We start from the raw sequence: 23,907 nt of genomic DNA on the forward strand, positions 1-23,907 counted from the left end.
AGGAGACTGAAAATGGGTCCTCAGATCCTCAAAAGTCTCTACAGCTGCACCATCGAGGGCTTCCTGACTGGTTGCATCCCTGCCTGGCATGGCAACTGCTCGGCCTCCAACCACAAGGCACTACAGAGGGTAGTGCGTACGGCCCAGTACCTCACTGGGGCCAAGCTTCCTGCCATCCAGGACCTCTATACCAGGCGGCGTCAGAGGAAGGCCCTAAAAATTGTTAAAGACTCCAGCCACCTTAGTCATAGACTGTTCTCTCTGCTACCGCACTGCAAGCGGTACCGGAGCGCCAAGTCTAGGTCAAAAAGGCTTCATAACAGCTTCTACCCCCAAGCCATAAGACTCCTGAACAGCTAATCAAACTACCCAGGCTATGTTAGTTTATGCTGCTGCTACTCTCTGTTTATTATCTATGCATAGTCACTTTAACTCTACCTACATGTACATATTATCTCAATACCTCAACTACCTGGTGCCCCCGCACATTGACTCTGTACCGGTACCCCCTGTATATAGCCTCCACATGGACTCTGTACCGGTACCCCCTGTATATAGCCTCCACATTGACTCTGTACCAGTACCCCCTGTATATAGCCTCCACATTGACTCTGTACCGTAACACCCTGTATATAGCCTCCACATTGACTCTGTACCGGTACCCCCTGTATATAGCCTCCACATTGACTCTGTACCGTAACACTCTGTATATAGTCTCCACATTGACTCTGTACCGGTACCCCCTGTATATAGCCTCCACATTGACTCTGTACTGGTACCTCCTGTATATAGCCTCCACATTGACTCTGTACCGTAATACCCTGTATATAGCCTCGCTATTGTTATTTTACTGCTGCTCTTTAATAATTAGTTACTTTTAAAGAAGGTTAAGCCAAGGCCTTACACCTTTTAAAGGGTTAATAAATGATGTTATGATAAACTGTACGGTCTCCTCTTCAGGAGACCTCTGTGTGTTAAAACCTGTTCAGTGTTGTGACCTTCAGACACTATCAGAAGGCGTCTACATTCAGACTCTTCCTGTCTGGATCCCACCATGGCTATCTGGTCATCTGGTCATCTGGTCATCTGGCCATCTGGCCATCTGGCCATCTGGTCATCTGGTCATCTGGCCATCTGGTCATCTGGCCATCTGGCAAGGCTTCCACAGACCTGATGAAACCTGTTGCCAACAGACTGTCAGAAGATGATTCACCTTGTTATGCTCCTATACTGATGACAGGTCATGTTTCTGTCAAACCCACTTCTGAGTTGTTTTACTTGCTGATAAGATGGTTGCTGCTGTCAGGGGGAGGTTAGATTTATTAACATGTTGTTGCCAGGGAAACTCACGCAAGGAGGACTGGGAGGCTATATGAGTTACAGGATGTCTTAGGCATTTTTGCAGAACTTGGAGAGAACTATCATATACTGTACCAACTTCTGCCTACAATTATATTACTAAAGGAGTAGTTTAATACTTAAACAAAGAGTCTGTGTTTCCTTCCCATTACTAATGTATGTTTCAGAATTATATCGACCTGATCATTTGTGTCATTCATCATTTAAATGCCTGTTCTTCGCAGATGACCTGTGCCTGCTGTCACCGACCCCCTGGCAGTAAACCCCAAAAAGACCAAAATAATTACTTAGGTTTAAATATATAGACTACTGCACACACTACAATTAATTAGGTTTATATATATACAGTACTGTACACATTACAATTACTTAGGTTTAAATATATATTGACCATTAAAGGAATCAATAATATAGTAGTTAGTAATAGTAGTTAGTTAGTTCTATAGTAATAGTAGTTAGTTAGTTCTATAGTAATAGTGGTTAGTTAGTTCTATAGTAATAGTAGTTAGTTCTATAGTAATAGTAGTTAGTTAGTTCTATAGTAATAGTAGTTAGTTCTATAGTAATAGTAGTTAGTTAGTTCTATAGTAAGAGTAGTTAGTTAGTTCTATAGTTATAGTGGTTAGTTAGTTCTATAGTAGTAGTTAGTTAGTTCTATAGTAAGAGTAGTTAGTTAGTTCTATAGTAATAGTGGCTAGTTAGTTCTATAGTAGTAGTAGTTAGTTAGTTCTATAGTAATAGTAGTTAGTTAGTTCTATAGTAATAGTAGTTAGTTAGTTCTATAGTAATAGTAGTTAGTTCTATAGTAATAGTAGTTAGTTCTATAGTAATAGTGGCTAGTTAGTTCTATAGTAGTAGTAGTTAGTTTTGTTCTATAGTAATAGTAGTTAGTTCTATAGTAATAGTAGTTAGTTAGTTCTATAGTAAGAGTAGTTAGTTAGTTCTATAGTTATAGTGGTTAGTTAGTTCTATAGTAGTAGTTAGTTAGTTCTATAGTAAGAGTAGTTAGTTAGTTCTATAGTAATAGTGGCTAGTTAGTTCTATAGTAGTAGTAGTTAGTTAGTTCTATAGTAATAGTAGTTAGTTCTATAGTAATAGTAGTTAGTTAGTTCTATAGTAATAGTAGTTAGTTCTATAGTAATAGTAGTTAGTTCTATAGTAGTAGTAGTTAGTTCTATAGTAATAGTAGTTAGTTCTATAGTAATAGTAGTTAGTTAGTTCTATAGTAAGAGTAGTTAGTTAGTTCTATAGTAGTAGTAGTTAGGTATTTATATAGTAATAGTAGTTAGTTAGTTCTATAGTAATAGTGGCTAGTTAGTTCTATAGTAGTAGTAGTTAGTTAGTTCTATAGTAATAGTAGTTAGTTCTATAGTAATAGTAGTTAGTTAGTTCTAAAGTAATAGTAGTTAGTTCTATAGTAATAGTAGTTAGTTCTATGGTAGTAGTAGTTAGTTCTATAGTAATAGTAGTTAGTTCTATAGTAATAGTAGTTAGTTAGTTCTATAGTAAGAGTAGTTAGTTAGTTCTATAGTAGTAGTAGTTAGTTAGTTCTATAGTAATAGTAGTTAGTTAGTTCTATAGTAATAGTAGTTAGTTCTATAGTAATAGTAGTTAGTTCTATAGTAATAGTAGTTAGTTAGTTCTATAGTAATAGTAGTTAGTTAGTTCTATAGTAATAGTAGTTAGTTAGTTCTATAGTAATAGTTAGTTAGTTCTATAGTAATAGTAGTTAGTTAGTTCTATAGTAATAGTAGTTAGTTAGTTCTATAGTAATAGTAGTTAGTTCTATAGTAATAGTAGTTAGTTAGTTCTATAGTAATAGTAGTTAGTTATATAGTAATAGTAGTTAGTTCTATAGTAGTAGTAGTTAGTTCTATAGTAATAGTAGTTAGTTCTATAGTAATAGTAGTTAGTTAGTTCTATAGTAAGAGTAGTTAGTTAGTTCTATAGTAGTAGTAGTTAGGTAGTTCTATAGTAATAGTAGTTAGTTAGTTCTATAGTAGTAGTAGTTAGTTAGTTCTATAGTAATAGTAGTTAGTTCTATAGTAATAGTAGTTAGTTAGTTCTATAGTAATAGTAGTTAGTTCTATAGTAATAGTAGTTAGTTCTATAGTAGTAGTAGTTAGTTCTATAGTAATAGTAGTTAGTTCTATAGCAATAGTAGTTAGTTAGTTCTATAGTAAGAGTAGTTAGTTAGTTCTATAGTAGTAGTAGTTAGTTAGTTCTATAGTAATAGTAGTTAGTTAGTTCTATAGTAATAGTAGTTAGTTCTATAGTAATAGTAGTTAGTTCTATAGTAATAGTAGTTCTATAGTAATAGTAGTTACTTAGTTCTATAGTAATAGTAGTTAGTTAGTTCCATAGTAATAGTTAGTTAGTTCTATAGTAATAGTAGTTAGTTCTATAGTAATAGTAGTTAGTTAGTTCTATAGTAATAGTTAGTTAGTTCTATAGTAATAGCAGTTAGTTCTATAGTAATTAGTTAGTTCTATAGTAATAGTAGTTAGTTAGTTCTATAGTAATAGTAGTTAGTTAGTTCTATAGTAAAAGTAGTTAGTTCTATAGTAAGAGTAGTTCTATAGTAATAGTAATTAGTTAGTTCTATAGTAATAGTAGTTAGTTAGTTCTATGGTAATAGTGGCTAGTTAGTTCTATAGTAGTAGTAGTTAGTTAGTTCTATAGTAATAGTAGTTAGTTCTATAGTAATAGTAGTTAGTTAGTTCTATAGTAGTAGTAGTTAGTTAGTTATATAGTAATAGTAGTTAGTTCTATAGTAATAGTAGTTAGTTAGTTCGATAGTAATAGTAGTTAGTTAGTTCTAGAGTAATAGTAGTTAGTTAGTTCTATAGTAGTAGTAGTTAGTTAGTTCTATAGTAATAGTAGTTAGTTAGTTCTATAATAACAGTAGTTAGTTCTATAGTAATAGTAGTTAGTTCTATAGTAATAGTAGTTCTATAGTAATAGTAGTTAGTTAGTTCTATAGTAGTAGTAATTAGTTAGTTCTATAGTAATAGTAGTTAGTTAGTTCTATAGTAATAGTAGTTAGTTAGTTCTATAGTAATAGTAGTTAGTTAGTTCTATAGTAATAGTAGTTAGTTAGTTCTATAGTAATAGTAGTTAGTTCGTTCTATAGTAATAGTAGTTAGTTAGTTCTATAGTAATAGTTAGTTAGTTCTATAGTAATAGCAGTTAGTTCTATTGTAATAGTAATTAGTTAGTTCTATAGTAATAGTAGTTAGTTAGTTCTATAGTAATAGTAGTTAGTTAGTTCTATAGTAAAAGTAGTTAGTTCTATAGTAAGAGTTGTTCTATAGTAATAGTAATTAGTTAGTTCTATAGTAATAGTTAGTTAGTTCTATGGTAATAGTGGCTAGTTAGTTCTATAGTAGTAGTAGTTAGTTAGTTCTATAGTAATAGTAGTTAGTTCTATAGTAGTAGTAGTTAGTTAGTTATATAGTAATAGTAGTTAGTTCTATAGTAATAGTAGTTAGTTAGTTCGATAGTAATAGTAGTTAGTTAGTTCTAGAGTAATAGAAGTTAGTTAGTTCTATAGTAGTAGTAGTTAGTTCTATAGTAATAGTAGTTAGTTCTATAGTAATAGTAGTTCTATAGTAATAGTAGTTAGTTAGTTCTATAGTAGTAGTAATTAGTTAGTTCTATAGTAATAGTAGTTAGTTAGTTCTATAGTAATAGTAGTTAGTTAGTTCTATAGTAATAGTAGTTAGTTAGTTCTATAGTAATAGTAGTTAGTTATATAGTAATAGTAGTTAGTTCTATAGTAGTAGTAGTTAGTTATATAGTAATAGTAGTTGGTAATAGTCATTAGTTAGTTCTATAGTAATAGTAGTCAGTTAGTTCTATAGTAATAGTAGTTAGTTAGTTCTATAGTAATAGTAGTTAGTTAGTTCTATAGTAATAGTATTTTGTTCTATAGTAATAGTAGTTAGTTCTATAGTAATAGTAGTTAGTTCTATAGTAATAGTGGTTAGTTAGTTCTATAGTAATAGTAGTTAGTTATATAGTAATAGTAGTTAGTTCTATAGTAGTAGTAGTTAGTTAGTTCTATAGTAATAGTACTTAGTTAGTTCTATAGTAATAGTAGTTAGTTATATAGTATTAGTAGTTCTATAGTAGTAGTACTGAGTTAGTTCTATAGTAATATTAGTTAGTTAGTTCTATAGTAATAGTAGTTAGTTATATAGTAATAGTAGTTAGTTCTATTGTAATAGTAGTTAGTTAGTTCTATAGTAGTAGTAATTAGTTAGTTCTATAGTAATAGTAGTTAGTTATTTCTATAGTAATAATAGTTAGTTAGTTCTATAGTAATAGTAGCTAGTTAGTTCTATAGTAATAGTAGTTAGTTCTATAGTAATAGTAGTTAGTTAGTTATATAGTAATAGTAGTAAATTCTATAGTAATTGTAGTTAGTTGTATTGTAATAGTTAGTTCTATAGTAATAGTAGTTAGTTAGTTCTATAGTAATAGTAGTTAGTTCTATAGTAATAGTAGTTAGTTCTATAGTAATAGTAGTTAGTTCTATAGTAATAGTAGTTAGTTCTATAGTAATAGTAGTTAGTTCTATAGTAGTAGTAGTTAGTTCTATAGTAATAGTAGTTAGTTAGTTCTATAGTAGTAGTAGTTAGTTAGTTCTATAGTAATAGTACTTAGTTCTATAGTAATAGTAGTTAGTTAGTTCTATAGTAATAGTAGTTAGTTCTATAGTAATAGTAGTTAGTTCTATAGTAGTAGTAGTTAGTTCTATAGTAATAGTAGTTAGTTCTATAGTAATAGTAGTTAGTTAGTTCTATAGTAAGAGTAGTTAGTTAGTTCTATAGTAGTAGTAGTTAGTTAGTTCTATAGTAATAGTAGTTAGTTAGTTCTATAGTAATAGTAGTTAGTTCTATAGTAATAGTAGTTAGTTCTATAGTAATAGTAGTTCTATAGTAATAGTAGTTACTTAGTTCTATAGTAATAGTAGTTAGTTAGTTCCATAGTAATAGTTAGTTAGTTCTATAGTAATAGTAGTTAGTTAGTTCTATAGTAGTTAGTTAGTTCTATAGTAATAGTTAGTTAGTTCTATAGTAATAGCAGTTAGTTCTATAGTAATAGTAATTAGTTAGTTCTATAGTAATAGTAGTTAGTTAGTTCTATAGTAATAGTAGTTAGTTAGTTCTATAGTAAAAGTAGTTAGTTCTATAGTAAGAGTAGTTCTATAGTAATAGTAATTAGTTAGTTCTATAGTAATAGTAGTTAGTTAGTTCTATGGTAATAGTGGCTAGTTAGTTCTATAGTAGTAGTAGTTAGTTAGTTCTATAGTAATAGTAGTTAGTTCTATAGTAATAGTAGTTAGTTAGTTCTATAGTAGTAGTAGTTAGTTAGTTATATAGTAATAGTAGTTAGTTCTATAGTAATAGTAGTTAGTTAGTTCGATAGTAATAGTAGTTAGTTAGTTCTAGAGTAATAGTAGTTAGTTAGTTCTATAGTAGTAGTAGTTAGTTAGTTCTATAGTAATAGTAGTTAGTTAGTTCTATAATAACAGTAGTTAGTTCTATAGTAATAGTAGTTAGTTCTATAGTAATAGTAGTTCTATAGTAATAGTAGTTAGTTAGTTCTATAGTAGTAGTAATTAGTTAGTTCTATAGTAATAGTAGTTAGTTAGTTCTATAGTAATAGTAGTTAGTTAGTTCTATAGTAATAGTAGTTAGTTAGTTCTATAGTAATAGTAGTTAGTTAGTTCTATAGTAATAGTTAGTTAGTTATATAGTAATAGCAGTTAGTTCTATTGTAATAGTAATTAGTTAGTTCTATAGTAATAGTAGTTAGTTAGTTCTATAGTAATAGTAGTTAGTTAGTTCTATAGTAAAAGTAGTTAGTTCTATAGTAAGAGTAGTTCTATAGTAATAGTAATTAGTTAGTTCTATAGTAATAGTTAGTTAGTTCTATGGTAATAGTGGCTAGTTAGTTCTATAGTAGTAGTAGTTAGTTAGTTCTATAGTAATAGTAGTTAGTTCTATAGTAGTAGTAGTTAGTTAGTTATATAGTAATAGTAGTTAGTTCTATAGTAATAGTAGTTAGTTAGTTCGATAGTAATAGTAGTTAGTTAGTTCTAGAGTAATAGAAGTTAGTTAGTTCTATAGTAGTAGTAGTTAGTTCTATAGTAATAGTAGTTAGTTCTATAGTAATAGTAGTTCTATAGTAATAGTAGTTAGTTAGTTCTATAGTAGTAGTAATTAGTTAGTTCTATAGTAATAGTAGTTAGTTAGTTCTATAGTAATAGTAGTTAGTTAGTTCTATAGTAATAGTAGTTAGTTAGTTCTATAGTAATAGTAGTTAGTTATATAGTAATAGTAGTTAGTTCTATAGTAGTAGTAGTTAGTTATATAGTAATAGTAGTTGGTAATAGTCATTAGTTAGTTCTATAGTAATAGTAGTCAGTTAGTTCTATAGTAATAGTAGTTAGTTAGTTCTATAGTAATAGTAGTTAGTTAGTTCTATAGTAATAGTATTTTGTTCTATAGTAATAGTAGTTAGTTCTATAGTAATAGTAGTTAGTTCTATAGTAATAGTGGTTAGTTAGTTCTATAGTAATAGTAGTTAGTTATATAGTAATAGTAGTTAGTTCTATAGTAGTAGTAGTTAGTTAGTTCTATAGTAATAGTACTTAGTTAGTTCTATAGTAATAGTAGTTAGTTATATAGTATTAGTAGTTCTATAGTAGTAGTACTGAGTTAGTTCTATAGTAATATTAGTTAGTTAGTTCTATAGTAATAGTAGTTAGTTATATAGTAATAGTAGTTAGTTCTATTGTAATAGTAGTTAGTTAGTTCTATAGTAGTAGTAATTAGTTAGTTCTATAGTAATAGTAGTTAGTTATTTCTATAGTAATAATAGTTAGTTAGTTCTATAGTAATAGTAGCTAGTTAGTTCTATAGTAATAGTAGTTAGTTCTATAGTAATAGTAGTTAGTTAGTTATATAGTAATAGTAGTAAATTCTATAGTAATTGTAGTTAGTTGTATTGTAATAGTTAGTTCTATAGTAATAGTAGTTAGTTAGTTCTATAGTAATAGTAGTTAGTTCTATAGTAATAGTAGTTAGTTCTATAGTAATAGTAGTTAGTTCTATAGTAATAGTAGTTAGTTCTATAGTAATAGTAGTTAGTTCTATAGTAGTAGTAGTTAGTTCTATAGTAATAGTAGTTAGTTAGTTCTATAGTAGTAGTAGTTAGTTAGTTCTATAGTAATAGTACTTAGTTCTATAGTAATAGTAGTTAGTTAGTTCTATAGTAATAGTAGTTAGTTCTATAGTAATAGTAGTTAGTTCTATAGTAGTAGTAGTTAGTTCTATAGTAATAGTAGTTAGTTCTATAGTAATAGTAGTTAGTTAGTTCTATAGTAAGAGTAGTTAGTTAGTTCTATAGTAGTAGTAGTTAGTTAGTTCTATAGTAATAGTAGTTAGTTAGTTCTATAGTAATAGTAGTTAGTTCTATAGTAATAGTAGTTAGTTCTATAGTAATAGTAGTTCTATAGTAATAGTAGTTACTTAGTTCTATAGTAATAGTAGTTAGTTAGTTCCATAGTAATAGTTAGTTAGTTCTATAGTAATAGTAGTTAGTTAGTTCTATAGTAGTTAGTTAGTTCTATAGTAATAGTTAGTTAGTTCTATAGTAATAGCAGTTAGTTCTATAGTAATAGTAATTAGTTAGTTCTATAGTAATAGTAGTTAGTTAGTTCTATAGTAATAGTAGTTAGTTAGTTCTATAGTAAAAGTAGTTAGTTCTATAGTAAGAGTAGTTCTATAGTAATAGTAATTAGTTAGTTCTATAGTAATAGTAGTTAGTTAGTTCTATGGTAATAGTGGCTAGTTAGTTCTATAGTAGTAGTAGTTAGTTAGTTCTATAGTAATAGTAGTTAGTTCTATAGTAATAGTAGTTAGTTAGTTCTATAGTAGTAGTAGTTAGTTAGTTATATAGTAATAGTAGTTAGTTCTATAGTAATAGTAGTTAGTTAGTTCGATAGTAATAGTAGTTAGTTAGTTCTAGAGTAATAGTAGTTAGTTAGTTCTATAGTAGTAGTAGTTAGTTAGTTCTATAGTAATAGTAGTTAGTTAGTTCTATAATAACAGTAGTTAGTTCTATAGTAATAGTAGTTAGTTCTATAGTAATAGTAGTTCTATAGTAATAGTAGTTAGTTAGTTCTATAGTAGTAGTAATTAGTTAGTTCTATAGTAATAGTAGTTAGTTAGTTCTATAGTAATAGTAGTTAGTTAGTTCTATAGTAATAGTAGTTAGTTAGTTCTATAGTAATAGTAGTTAGTTAGTTCTATAGTAATAGTTAGTTAGTTCTATAGTAATAGCAGTTAGTTCTATTGTAATAGTAATTAGTTAGTTCTATAGTAATAGTAGTTAGTTAGTTCTATAGTAATAGTAGTTAGTTAGTTCTATAGTAAAAGTAGTTAGTTCTATAGTAAGAGTAGTTCTATAGTAATAGTAATTAGTTAGTTCTATAGTAATAGTTAGTTAGTTCTATGGTAATAGTGGCTAGTTAGTTCTATAGTAGTAGTAGTTAGTTAGTTCTATAGTAATAGTAGTTAGTTCTATAGTAGTAGTAGTTAGTTAGTTATATAGTAATAGTAGTTAGTTCTATAGTAATAGTAGTTAGTTAGTTCGATAGTAATAGTAGTTAGTTAGTTCTAGAGTAATAGAAGTTAGTTAGTTCTATAGTAGTAGTAGTTAGTTTGTTCTATAGTAATAGTAGTTAGTTAGTTCTATAATAATAGTAGTTAGTTCTATAGTAATAGTAGTTAGTTCTATAGTAATAGTAGTTCTATAGTAATAGTAGTTAGTTAGTTCTATAGTAGTAGTAATTAGTTAGTTCTATAGAAATAGTAGTTAGTTAGTTCTATAGTAATAGTAGTTAGTTAGTTCTATAGTAATAGTAGTTAGTTAGTTCTATAGTATTAGTAGTTAGTTATATAGTAATAGTAGTTAGTTCTATAGTAGTAGTAGTTAGTTATATAGTAATAGTAGTTGGTAATAGTCATTAGTTAGTTCTATAGTAATAGTAGTCAGTTAGTTCTATAGTAATAGTAGTTAGTTAGTTCTATAGTAATAGTAGTTAGTTAGTTCTATAGTAATAGTATTTTGTTCTATAGTAATAGTAGTTAGTTCTATAGTAATAGTAGTTAGTTCTATAGTAATAGTGGTTAGTTAGTTCTATAGTAATAGTAGTTAGTTATATAGTAATAGTAGTTAGTTCTATAGTAGTAGTAGTTAGTTAGTTCTATAGTAATAGTACTTAGTTAGTTCTATAGTAATAGTAGTTAGTTATATAGTATTAGTAGTTCTATAGTAGTAGTACTGAGTTAGTTCTATAGTAATATTAGTTAGTTAGTTCTATAGTAATAGTAGTTAGTTATATAGTAATAGTAGTTAGTTCTATTGTAATAGTAGTTAGTTAGTTCTATAGTAGTAGTAATTAGTTAGTTCTATAGTAATAGTAGTTAGTTATTTCTATAGTAATAATAGTTAGTTAGTTCTATAGTAATAGTAGCTAGTTAGTTCTATAGTAATAGTAGTTAGTTCTATAGTAATAGTAGTTAGTTAGTTATATAGTAATAGTAGTAAATTCTATAGTAATTGTAGTTAGTTGTATTGTAATAGTTAGTTCTATAGTAATAGTAGTTAGTTAGTTCTATAGTAATAGTAGTTAGTTCTATAGTAATAGTAGTTAGTTCTATAGTAATAGTAGTTAGTTCTATAGTAATAGTAGTTAGTTCTATAGTAATAGTAGCTAGTTAGTTCTATAGTACTAGTAGTTAGTTTGATAGTAATAGTAGTTAGTTAGTTCTATAGTAATAGTAGATAGTTCTATAGTAATAGTAGTTAGTTCTATAGTAATAGTAGTTAGTTCTATTGTAATAGTTAGTTCTATAGTAATAGTAGTTAGTTAGTTCTATAGTAATAGTTAGTTAGTTCTATAGTAATAGTTAGTTAGTTCTATAGTAATAGTGGTTAGTTAGTTCTATAGTAATAGTAGTTAGTTCTATAGTAATAGTAGTTAGTTCTATAGTAATAGTAGTTAGTTCAATAGTAATAGTAGTTAGTTCTATAGTAATAGTAGCTAGTTAGTTCTATAGTAATAGTAGCTAGTTAGTTCTATAGTAATAGCAGTTATTTTGATAGTAATAGTAGTTAGTTAGTTCTATAGTAATAGTAGATAGTTCTATAGTAATAGTAGTTAGTTCTATTGTAATAGTTAGTTCTATAGTAATAGTAGTTAGTTAGTTCTATAGTAATAGTAGCTACTTAGTTCTATAGTAACAGTAGTTAGTTCTATAGTAATAGTAGTTAGTTAGTTCTATAGTAATAGTAGTTAGTTCTCTAGTAATAGTAGTTAGTTCTATAGTAATAGTAGTTAGTTCTATAGTAATAGTATTTAGTTAGTTCTATAGTAATAGTAGTTAGTTCTATTGTAATAGTTAGTTCTATAGTAATAGTAGTTAGTTAGTTCTATAGTAATAGTTAGTTAGCTCTATAGTAATAGTTAGTTAGTTCTATAGTATTAGTGGTTAGTTAGTTCTATAGTAATAGTAGTTAGTTCTATAGTAATAGTAGTTAGTTCTATAGTAATAGTAGTTAGTTCTATAGTAATAGTAGTCAGTTCTATAGTAATAGTAGCTAGTTAGTTCTATAGTAATAGTAGCTAGTTAGTTCTATAGTAATAGTAGTTAGTTAGTTCTATAGTAATAGTAGATAGTTCTATAGTAATAGTAGTTAGTTCTATAGTAATAGTAGTTAGTTCTATAGTAATAGTAGTTAGTTCTCTAGTAATAGTAGTTAGTTCTCTAGTAATAGTAGTTAGTTCTATAGTAATAGTATTTAGTTAGTTCTATAGTAATAGTAGTTAGTTCTATTGTAATAGTTAGTTCTATAGTAATAGTAGTTAGTTAGTTCTATAGTAATAGTTAGTTAGCTCTATAGTAATAGTTAGTTAGTTCTATAGTAATAGTGGTTAGTTCTATAGTAATAGTAGTTAGTTCTATAGTAATAGTAGTTAGTTCTATAGTAATAGTAGTTAGTTCTATAGTAATAGTAGCTAGTTAGTTCTATAGTAATAGTAGCTAGTTAGTTCTATAGTAATAGTAGTTAGTTTGATAGTAATAGTAGTTAGTTAGTTCTATAGTAATAGTAGATAGTTCTATAGTAATAGTAGTTAGTTCTATAGTAATAGTAGTTAGTTCTATTGTAATAGTTAGTTCTATAGTAATAGTAGTTAGTTAGTTCTATAGTAATAGTAGCTACTTAGTTCTATAGTAACAGTAGTTAGTTCTATAGTAATAGTAGTTAGTTAGTTCTATAGTAATAGTAGTTAGTTCTATAGTAATAGTAGTTAGTTCTATAGTAATAGTAGCTAGTTCGTTCTATAGTAATAGTGGTTAGTTAGTTCTATAGTAGTAGTAATTAGTTTGTTATATAGTAATAGTAGTTAGTTCTCTAGTAATAGTAGTTAGTTCTCTAGTAATAGTAGTTAGTTCTATAGTAATAGTATTTAGTTAGTTCTATAGTAATAGTAGTTAGTTAGTTCTATAGTAAAAGTAGTTAATTCAATAGTAATAGTAGTTAGTTCTATAGTAATAGTAGTTAGTTCTATAGTAATAGTTAGTTCTGTAGTAATAGTAGTTAGTTAGTTCTACAGTAATAGTAGCTACTTAGTTCTATAGTAATAGTAGTTAGTTCTATAGTAATAGTAGTTAGTTCTATAGTAATAGTAGTTAGTTCTATAGTAATAGTAGTTAGCTAGTTCTATAGTAATAGTTTTTAGCTAGTTCTATAGTAAGAGTAGTTAGTTCTATAGTAATAGTAGTTTGTTCTATAGAAATAGTAGTTAGTTCTATAGTAATAGTATTTAGCTAGTTCTATAGTAATGGTATTTAGTTAGTTCTATAGTAGTAGTTAGTTAGTTCTATAGTAATAGTAGTTAGTTCTAAAGTAATAGTAGTTAGTTAGTTCTATAGTAATAGTAGTTAGCTAGTTATATAGTAAGAGTAGTTAATTCTATAGTAATAGTAGTTAGTTCTATAGTAATAGTAGTTAGTTCTATAGTAATAGTAGTTAGTTAGTTCTATAGTAATAGTGGTTAGTTAGTTCTATAGTAGTAGTAGTTAGTTAGTTCTATAGTAGTAGGAGTTAGTTAGTTCTATAGTAATAGTAGTTAGTTAGTTCTACAGTAATAGTAGCTACTTAGTTCTATAGTAATAGTAGTTAGTTCTATAGTAATAGTAGTTAGTTCTATAGTAATAGTAGTTAGTTAGTTCTATAGTAATAGTGGCTAGTTAGTTCTATAGTAGTAGTAGTTAGTTAGTTCTATAGTAATAGTAGTTAGTTCTATAGTAATAGTAGTTAGTTAGTTCTATAGTAGTAGTAGTTAGTTAGTTATATAGTAATAGTAGTTAGTTCTATAGTAATAGTAGTTAGTTAGTTCGATAGTAATAGTAGTTAGTTAGTTCTAGAGTAATAGTAGTTAGTTAGTTCTATAGTAGTAGTAGTTAGTTAGTTCTATAGTAATAGTAGTTAGTTAGTTCTATAGTAATAGTAGTTAGTTCTATAGTAATAGCAGTTAGTTCTATAGTAATAGTAGTTCTATAGTAATAGTAGTTAGTTAGTTCTATAGTAGTAGTAATTAGTTAGTTCTATAGTAATAGTAGTTAGTTAGTTCTATAGTAATAGTAGTTAGTTAGTTCTATAGTAATAGTAGTTAGTTAGTTCTATAGTAATAGTAGTTAGTTCTATAGTAATAGTAGTTAGTTCTATAGTAATAGTAGTTAGTTAGTTCTATAGTAATAGTAGATAGTTCTATAGTAATAGTAGTTAGTTCTATAGTAATAGTAGTTAGTTCTATAGTAATAGTAGTTAGTTCTCTAGTAATAGTAGTTAGTTCTCTAGTAATAGTAGTTAGTTCTATAGTAATAGTATTTAGTTAGTTCTATAGTAATAGTAGTTAGTTCTATTGTAATAGTTAGTTCTATAGTAATAGTTAGTTAGCTCTATAGTAATAGTTAGTTAGTTCTATAGTAATAGTGGTTAGTTAGTTCTATAGTAATAGTATTTAGTTATATAGTAATAGTAGTTAGTTCTATAGTAATAGTAGTTAGTTCTATAGTAATAGTAGTTAGTTCTATAGTAATAGTAGTTAGTTCTATAGTAATAGTAGCTAGTTAGTTCTATAGTACTAGTAGTTAGTTTGATAGTAATAGTAGTTAGTTAGTTCTATAGTAATAGTTGATAGTTCTATAGTAATAGTAGTTAGTTCTATAGTAATAGTAATAGTTAGTTCTATAGTAATAGTAGTTAGTTAATTCTATAGTAATAGTTAGTTAGTTCTATAGTAATAGTTAGTTAGTTCTATAGTAATAGTGGTTAGTTAGTTCTATAGTAATAGTAGTTAGTTCTATAGTAATAGTAGTTAGTTCTATAGTAATAGTAGTTAGTTCTATAGTAATAGTAGTTAGTTCTATAGTAATAGTAGATGGTTAGTTCTATAGTAATAGTAGCTAGTTAGTTCTATAGTAATAGCAGTTATTTTGATAGTAATAGTAGTTAGTTAGTTCTATAGTAATAGTAGATAGTTCTATAGTAATAGTAGTTCGTTCTATTGTAATAGTTAGTTCTATAGTAATAGTAGTTAGTTAGTTCTATAGTAATAGTAGCTATTTAGTTCTATAGTAACAGTAGTTAGTTCTATAGTAATAGTAGTTAGTTAGTTCTATAGTAATAGTAGTTAGTTCTATAGTAATAGTAGTTAGTTCTATAGTAATAGTAGTTAGTTCTATAGTAATAGTAGCTAGTTAGTTCTATAGTAATAGTGGCTAGTTAGTTCTATAGTAATAGTAGTTAGTTTGATAGTAATAGTAGTTAGTTAGTTCTATAGTAATAGTAGATAGTTCTATAGTAATAGTAGTTAGTTCTATAGTAATAGTAGTTAGTTCTATTGTAATAGTTAGTTCTATAGTAATAGTAGTTAGTTAGTTCTATAGTAATAGTAGCTACTTAGTTCTATAGTAACAGTAGTTAGTTCTATAGTAATAGTAGTTAGTTAGTTCTATAGTAATAGTAGTTAGTTCTATAGTAATAGTAGTTAGTTCTATAGTAATAGTAGTTAGTTCTATAGTAATAGTAGCTAGTTCGTTCTATAGTAATAGTGGTTAGTTAGTTCTATAGTAGTAGTAATTAGTTTGTTATATAGTAATAGTAGTTAGTTCTCTAGTAATAGTAGTTAGTTCTCTAGTAATAGTAGTTAGTTCTATAGTAATAGTATTTAGTTAGTTCTATAGTAATAGTAGTTAGTTAGTTCTATAGTAAAAGTAGTTAATTCAATAGTAATAGTAGTTAGTTCTATAGTAATAGTAGTTAGTTCTATAGTAATAGTTAGTTCTGTAGTAATAGTAGTTAGTTAGTTCTACAGTAATAGTAGCTACTTAGTTCTATAGTAATAGTAGTTAGTTCTATAGTAATAGTAGTTAGTTCTATAGTAATAGTAGTTAGTTCTATAGTAATAGTAGTTAGCTAGTTCTATAGTAATAGTTTTAGCTAGTTCTATAGTAAGAGTAGTTAGTTCTATAGTAATAGTAGTTTGTTCTATAGAAATAGTAGTTAGTTCTATAGTAATAGTATTTAGCTAGTTCTATAGTAATGGTATTTAGTTAGTTCTATAGTAGTAGTTAGTTAGTTCTATAGTAATAGTAGTTAGTTCTAAAGTAATAGTAGTTAGTTAGTTCTATAGTAATAGTAGTTAGCTAGTTATATAGTAAGAGTAGTTAATTCTATAGTAATAGTAGTTAGTTCTATAGTAATAGTAGTTAGTTCTATAGTAATAGTAGTTAGTTAGTTCTATAGTAATAGTGGTTAGTTAGTTCTATAGTAGTAGTAGTTAGTTAGTTCTATAGTAGTAGGAGTTAGTTAGTTCTATAGTAATAGTAGTTAGTTAGTTCTACAGTAATAGTAGCTACTTAGTTCTATAGTAATAGTAGTTAGTTCTATAGTAATAGTAGTTAGTTCTATAGTAATAGTAGTTAGTTAGTTCTATAGTAATAGTGGCTAGTTAGTTCTATAGTAGTAGTAGTTAGTTAGTTCTATAGTAATAGTAGTTAGTTCTATAGTAATAGTAGTTAGTTAGTTCTATAGTAGTAGTAGTTAGTTAGTTATATAGTAATAGTAGTTAGTTCTATAGTAATAGTAGTTAGTTAGTTCGATAGTAATAGTAGTTAGTTAGTTCTAGAGTAATAGTAGTTAGTTAGTTCTATAGTAGTAGTAGTTAGTTAGTTCTATAGTAATAGTAGTTAGTTAGTTCTATAGTAATAGTAGTTAGTTCTATAGTAATAGCAGTTAGTTCTATAGTAATAGTAGTTCTATAGTAATAGTAGTTAGTTAGTTCTATAGTAGTAGTAATTAGTTAGTTCTATAGTAATAGTAGTTAGTTAGTTCTATAGTAATAGTAGTTAGTTAGTTCTATAGTAATAGTAGTTAGTTAGTTCTATAGTAATAGTAGTTAGTTCTATAGTAATAGTAGTTAGTTCTATAGTAATAGTAGTTAGTTAGTTCTATAGTAATAGTAGATAGTTCTATAGTAATAGTAGTTAGTTCTATAGTAATAGTAGTTAGTTCTATAGTAATAGTAGTTAGTTCTCTAGTAATAGTAGTTAGTTCTCTAGTAATAGTAGTTAGTTCTATAGTAATAGTATTTAGTTAGTTCTATAGTAATAGTAGTTAGTTCTATTGTAATAGTTAGTTCTATAGTAATAGTTAGTTAGCTCTATAGTAATAGTTAGTTAGTTCTATAGTAATAATGGTTAGTTAGTTCTATAGTAATAGTAGTTAGTTATATAGTAATAGTAGTTAGTTCTATAGTAATAGTAGTTAGTTCTATAGTAATAGTAGTTAGTTCTATAGTAATAGTAGTTAGTTCTATAGTAATAGTAGCTAGTTAGTTCTATAGTACTAGTAGTTAGTTTGATAGTAATAGTAGTTAGTTAGTTCTATAGTAATAGTTGATAGTTCTATAGTAATAGTAGTTAGTTCTATAGTAATAGTAATAGTTAGTTCTATAGTAATAGTAGTTAGTTAATTCTATAGTAATAGTTAGTTAGTTCTATAGTAATAGTTAGTTAGTTCTATAGTAATAGTGGTTAGTTAGTTCTATAGTAATAGTAGTTAGTTCTATAGTAATAGTAGTTAGTTCTATAGTAATAGTAGTTAGTTCTATAGTAATAGTAGTTAGTTCTATAGTAATAGTAGATGGTTAGTTCTATAGTAATAGTAGCTAGTTAGTTCTATAGTAATAGCAGTTATTTTGATAGTAATAGTAGTTAGTTAGTTCTATAGTAATAGTAGATAGTTCTATAGTAATAGTAGTTAGTTCTATTGTAATAGTTAGTTCTATAGTAATAGTAGTTAGTTAGTTCTATAGTAATAGTAGTTACTTAGTTCTATAGTAACAGTAGTTAGTTCTATAGTAATAGTAGTTAGTTAGTTCTATAGTAATAGTAGTTAGTTCTATAGTAATAGTAGTTAGTTCTATAGTAATAGTAGTTAGTTCTATAGTAATAGTAGCTAGTTAGTTCTATAGTAATAGTGGCTAGTTAGTTCTATAGTAATAGTAGTTAGTTTGATAGTAATAGTAGTTAGTTAGTTCTATAGTAATAGTAGATAGTTCTATAGTAATAGTAGTTAGTTCTATAGTAATAGTAGTTAGTTCTATTGTAATAGTTAGTTCTATAGTAATAGTAGTTAGTTAGTTCTATAGTAATAGTAGCTACTTAGTTCTATAGTAACAGTAGTTAGTTCTATAGTAATAGTAGTTAGTTAGTTCTATAGTAATAGTAGTTAGTTCTATAGTAATAGTAGTTAGTTCTATAGTAATAGTAGTTAGTTCTATAGTAATAGTAGCTAGTTCGTTCTATAGTAATAGTGGTTAGTTAGTTCTATAGTAGTAGTAATTAGTTAGTTATATAGTAATAGTAGTTAGTTCTCTAGTAATAGTAGTTAGTTCTCTAGTGATAGTAGTTAGTTCTATAGTAATAGTATTTAGTTAGTTCTATAGTAATAGTAGTTTGTTAGTTCTATAGTAAAAGTAGTTAATTCAATAGTAATAGTAGTTAGTTCTATAGTAATAGTAGTTAGTTCTATAGTAATAGTTAGTTCTGTAGTAATAGTAGTTAGTTAGTTCTACAGTAATAGTAGCTACTTTGTTCTATAGTAATAGTAGTTAGTTCTATAGTAATAGTAGTTAGTTCTATAGTAATAGTAGTTAGTTCTATAGTAATAATAGTTAGTTCTATAGTAATAGTAGTTAGCTAGTTCTATAGTAATAGTTTTTAGCTAGTTCTATAGTAAGAGTAGTTAGTTCTATAGTAATAGTAGTTTGTTCTATAGAAATAGTAGTTAGTTCTATAGTAATAGTATTTAGCTAGTTCTATAGTAATGGTATTTAGTTAGTTCTATAGTAGTAGTTAGTTAGTTCTATAGTAAGAGTAGTTAGTTCTAAAGTAATAGTAGTTAGTTAGTTCTATAGTAATAGTAGTTAGCTAGTTATACAGTAAGAGTAGTTAATTCTATAGTAATAGTAGTTAGTTCTATAGTAATAGTAGTTAGTTCTATAGTAATAGTAGTTAGTTAGTTCTATAGTAATAGTGGTTAGTTAGTTCTATAGTAGTAGTAGTTAGTTAGTTCTATAGTAGTAGGAGTTAGTTAGTTCTATAGTAATAGTAGTTAGTTAGTTCTACAGTAATAGTAGCTACTTAGTTCTATAGTAATAGTAGTTAGTTCTATAGTAAAAGTAGTTAGTTCTATAGTAATAGTAGTTAGTTCTATAGTAATAGTAGTTAGTTAGTTCTATAGTAATAGTGGCTAGTTAGTTCTATAGTAGTAGTAGTTAGTTAGTTCTATAGTAATAGTAGTTAGTTCTATAGTAATAGTAGTTAGTTCTATAGTAATAGTAGTTAGTTAGTTCTATAGTAGTAGTAGTTAGTTAGTTATATAGTAATAGTAGTTAGTTCTATAGTAATAGTAGTTAGTTAGTTCGATAGTAATAGTAGTTAGTTAGTTCTAGAGTAATAGTAGTTAGTTAGTTCTATAGTAGTAGTAGTTAGTTAGTTCTATAGTAATAGTAGTTAGTTAGTTCTATAGTAATAGTAGTTAGTTCTATAGTAATAGTAGTTAGTTCTATAGTAATAGTAGTTCTATAGTAATAGTAGTTAGTTAGTTCTATAGTAGTAGTAATTAGTTAGTTCTATAGTAATAGTGGCTAGTTAGTTCTATAGTAATAGTAGTTAGTTTGATAGTAATAGTAGTTAGTTAGTTCTATAGTAATAGTAGATAGTTCTATAGTAATAGTAGTTAGTTCTATAGTAATAGTAGTTAGTTCTATTGTAATAGTTAGTTCTATAGTAATAGTAGTTAGTTAGTTCTATAGTAATAGTAGCTACTTAGTTCTATAGTAACAGTAGTTAGTTCTATAGTAATAGTAGTTAGTTAGTTCTATAGTAATAGTAGTTAGTTCTATAGTAATAGTAGTTAGTTCTATAGTAATAGTAGTTAGTTCTATAGTCATAGTAGCTAGTTCGTTCTATAGTAATAGTGGTTAGTTAGTTCTATAGTAGAAGTAATTAGTTAATTATATAGTAATAGTAGTTAGTTCTCTAGTAATAGTAGTTAGTTCTCTAGTGATAGTAGTTAGTTCTATAGTAATAGTATTTAGTTAGTTCTATAGTAATAGTAGTTTGTTTGTTCTGTAGTAAAAGTAGTTAATTCAATAGTAATAGTAGTTAGTTCTATAGTAATAGTAGTTAGTTCTATAGTAATAGTTAGTTCTGTAGTAATAGTAGTTAGTTAGTTCTACAGTAATAGTAGCTACTTTGTTCTATAGTAATAGTAGTTAGTTCTATAGTAATAGTAGTTAGTTCTATAGTAATAGTAGTTAGTTCTATAGTAATAGTAGTTAGTTCTATAGTAATAGTAGTTAGCTAGTTCTATAGTAATAGTTTTTAGCTAGTTCTATAGTAAGAGTAGTTAGTTCTATAGTAATAGTAGTTTGTTCTATAGAAATAGTAGTTAGTTCTATAGTAATAGTATTTAGCTAGTTCTATAGTAATGGTATTTAGTTAGTTCTATAGTAGTAGTTAGTTAGTTCTATAGTAATAGTAGTTAGTTCTAAAGTAATAGTAGTTAGTTAGTTCTATAGTAATAGTAGTTAGCTAGTTATACATTAAGAGTAGTTAATTCTATAGTAATAGTAGTTAGTTCTATAGTAATAGTAGGTAGTTCTATAGTAATAGTAGTTAGTTAGTTCTATAGTAATAGTGGTTAGTTAGTTCTATAGTAGTAGTAGTTAGTTAGTTCTATAGTAGTAGGAGTTAGTTAGTTCTATAGTAATAGTAGTTAGTTAGTTCTACAGTAATAGTAGCTACTTAGTTCTATAGTAATAGTAGTTAGTTCTATAGTAATAGTAGTTAGTTCTATAGTAATAGTAGTTAGTTCTATAGTAATAGTAGTTAGTTAGTTCTATAGTAATAGTGGCTAGTTAGTTCTATAGTAGTAGTAGTTAGTTAGTTCTATAGTAATAGTAGTTAGTTCTATAGTAATAGTAGTTAGTTAGTTCTATAGTAGTAGTAGTTAGTTAGTTATATAGTAATAGTAGTTAGTTCTATAGTAATAGTAGTTAGTTAGTTCGATAGTAATAGTAGTTAGTTAGTTCTAGAGTAATAGTATTTAGTTAGTTCTATAGTAGTAGTAGTTAGTTAGTTCTATAGTAATAGTAGTTAGTTAGTTCTATAGTAATAGTAGTTAGTTCTATAGTAATAGTAGTTAGTTCTATAGTAATAGTAGTTAGTTCTATAGTAATAGTAGTTCTATAGTAATAGTAGTTAGTTAGTTCTATAGTAGTAGTAGTTAGTTAGTTCTATAGTAATAGTAGTTAGTTAGTTCCATAGTAATAGTAGTTAGTTAGTTCTATAGTAATAGTCGTTAGTTCGTTCTATAGTAATAGTAGTTAGTTAGTTCTATAGTAATAGTAGTTAGTTAGTTCTATAGTAATAGTAGTTAGTTCTATAGTAATAGTAGTTAGTTCTATAGTAATAGTAGTTAGTTCTCTAGTAATAGTATTTAGTTAGTTCTATAGTAATAGTAGTTAGTTAGTTCGATAGTAATAGTAGTTAGTTAGTTCTAGAGTAATAGTAGTTAGTTAGTTCTATAGTAGTAGTAGTTATTTAGTTCTATAGTAGTAGTAATTAGTTAGTTATATGGTAATAGTAGTTAGTTCTCTAGTAATAGTAGTTAGTTCTCTAGTAATAGTAGTTAGTTCTATAATAATTGTATTTAGTTAGTTCTATAGTAATAGTAGTTAGTTAGTTCTATAGTAAAAGTAGTTAATTCAATAGTATTGGTAGTTAGTTCTATAGTAATAGTAGTTAGTTCTATAGTAATAGTTGGTTCTGTAGTAATAGTAGTTAGTTAGTTCTACAGTAATAGTAGCTACTTAGTTCTATAGTAATAGTAGTTAGTTCTATAGTAATAGTAGTTAGTTCTATAGTAATAGTAGTTAGTTCTATAGTAATAGTAGTTAGTTCTATAGTAATAGTAGTTAGCTAGTTCTATAGTAATAGTTTTTAGCTAGTTCTATAGTAAGAGTAGTTAGTTCTATAGTAATAGTAGTAAGTTCTATAGTAATAGTAGCTTGTTCTATAGAAATAGTAGTTAGTTCTATAGTAATAGTATTTAGCTAGTTCTATAGTAATGGTATTTAGTTAGTTCTATAGTAGTAGTTAGTTAGTTCTATAGTAATAGTAGTTAGTTCTAAAGTAATAGTAGTTAGTTAGTTCTATAGTAATAGTAGTTAGCTAGTTATATAGTAAGAGTAGTTAATTCTATAGTAATAGTAGTAAGTTCTATAGTAATAGTAGTTAGTTCTATAGTAATAGTAGTTAGTTAGTTCTATAGTAGTAGTAATTAGTTAGTTCTATAGTAATAGTAGTTAGTTAGTTCTATAGTAATAGTAGTTAGTTAGTTCTATAGTAATAGTAGTTAGTTAGTTCTATAGTAATAGTAGTTAGTTAGTTCTATAGTAATAGTAGTTAGTTAGTTCTATAGTAATAGTAGTTAGTTAGTTCTATAGTAATAGTAGTTAGTTCTATAGTAATAGTAGTTAGTTCTATAGTAATATTAGTTAGTTCTATAGTAATAGTAGCTAGTTCGTTCTATAGTAATAGTGGTTAGTTAGTTCTATAGTAGTAGTAATTAGTTAGTTCTATAGTAATAGTAGTTAGTTCTCTAGTAATAGTAGTTAGTTCTCTAGTAATAGTAGTTAGTTCTCTAGTAATAGTATTTAGTTAGTTCTATAGTAATAGTAGTTAGTTAGTTCTATAGTAAAAGCAGTTAATTCAATAGTAATAGTAGTTAGTTCTATAGTAATAGTAGTTAGTTTTATAGTAATAGTTAGTTCTGTAGTAATAGTAGTTAGTTAGTTCTACAGTAATAGTAGCTACTTAGTTCTATAGTAATAGTAGTTAGTTCTATAGTAATAGTAGTTAGTTCTATAGTAATAGTAGTTAGTTCTATAGTAATAGTAGTTAGTTCTATAGTAATAGTAGTTAGCTAGTTCTATAGTAATAGTTTTTAGCTAGTTCTATAGTAAGAGTTGTTAGTTCTATAGTAATAGTAGTTTGTTCTATAGAAATAGTAGTTAGTTCTATAGTAATAGTATTTAGCTAGTTCTATAGTAATGGTATTTAGTTAGTTCTATAGTAGTAGTTAGTTAGTTCTATAGTAATAGTAGTTAGTTCTAAAGTAATAGTAGTTAGTTAGTTCTATAGTAATAGTAGTTAGCTAGTTATATAGTAAGAGTAGTTAATTCTATAGTAATAGTAGTTAGTTCTATAGTAATAGTAGTTAGTTCTATAGTAATAGTAGTTAGTTAGTTCTATAGTAATAGTGGTTAGTTAGTTCTATAGTAGTAGTAGTTAGTTAGTTCTATAGTAATAGTAGTTAGTTAGTTCTACAGTAATAGTAGCTACTTAGTTCTATAGTAATAGTAGTTAGTTCTATAGTAATAGTAGTTAGTTCTATAGTAATAGTAGTTAGTTCTATAGTAGTAGTAGTTAGTTATATAGTAATAGTAGTTGGTAATAGTATTTAGTTAGTTCTATAGTAATAGTAGTCAGTTAGTTCTATAGTAATAGTAGTTAGTTAGTTCTATAGTAATAGTAGTTAGTTAGTTCTATAGTAATAGTAGTTAGTTCTATAGTAATAGTAGTTAGTTCTATAGTAATAGTAGTTAGTTCTATAGTAATAGTAGTTCTATAGTAATAGTAGTTAGTTAGTTCTATAGTAGTAGTAATTAGTTAGTTCTATAGTAATAGTAGTTAGTTAGTTCTATAGTAATAGTAGTTAGTTAGTTCTATAGTAATAGTAGTTAGTTAGTTCTATAGTAGTAGTAGTTAGTTCGTTCTATAGTAATAGTAGTTAGTTAGTTCTATAGTAATAGTAGTTAGTTAGTTCTAT

The sequence above is a fragment of the Salvelinus fontinalis genome, chromosome 17 (genome assembly GCF_029448725.1).
Source record: "Salvelinus fontinalis isolate EN_2023a chromosome 17, ASM2944872v1, whole genome shotgun sequence".
Classification (NCBI taxonomy): Eukaryota; Metazoa; Chordata; class Actinopteri; order Salmoniformes; family Salmonidae; genus Salvelinus; species Salvelinus fontinalis.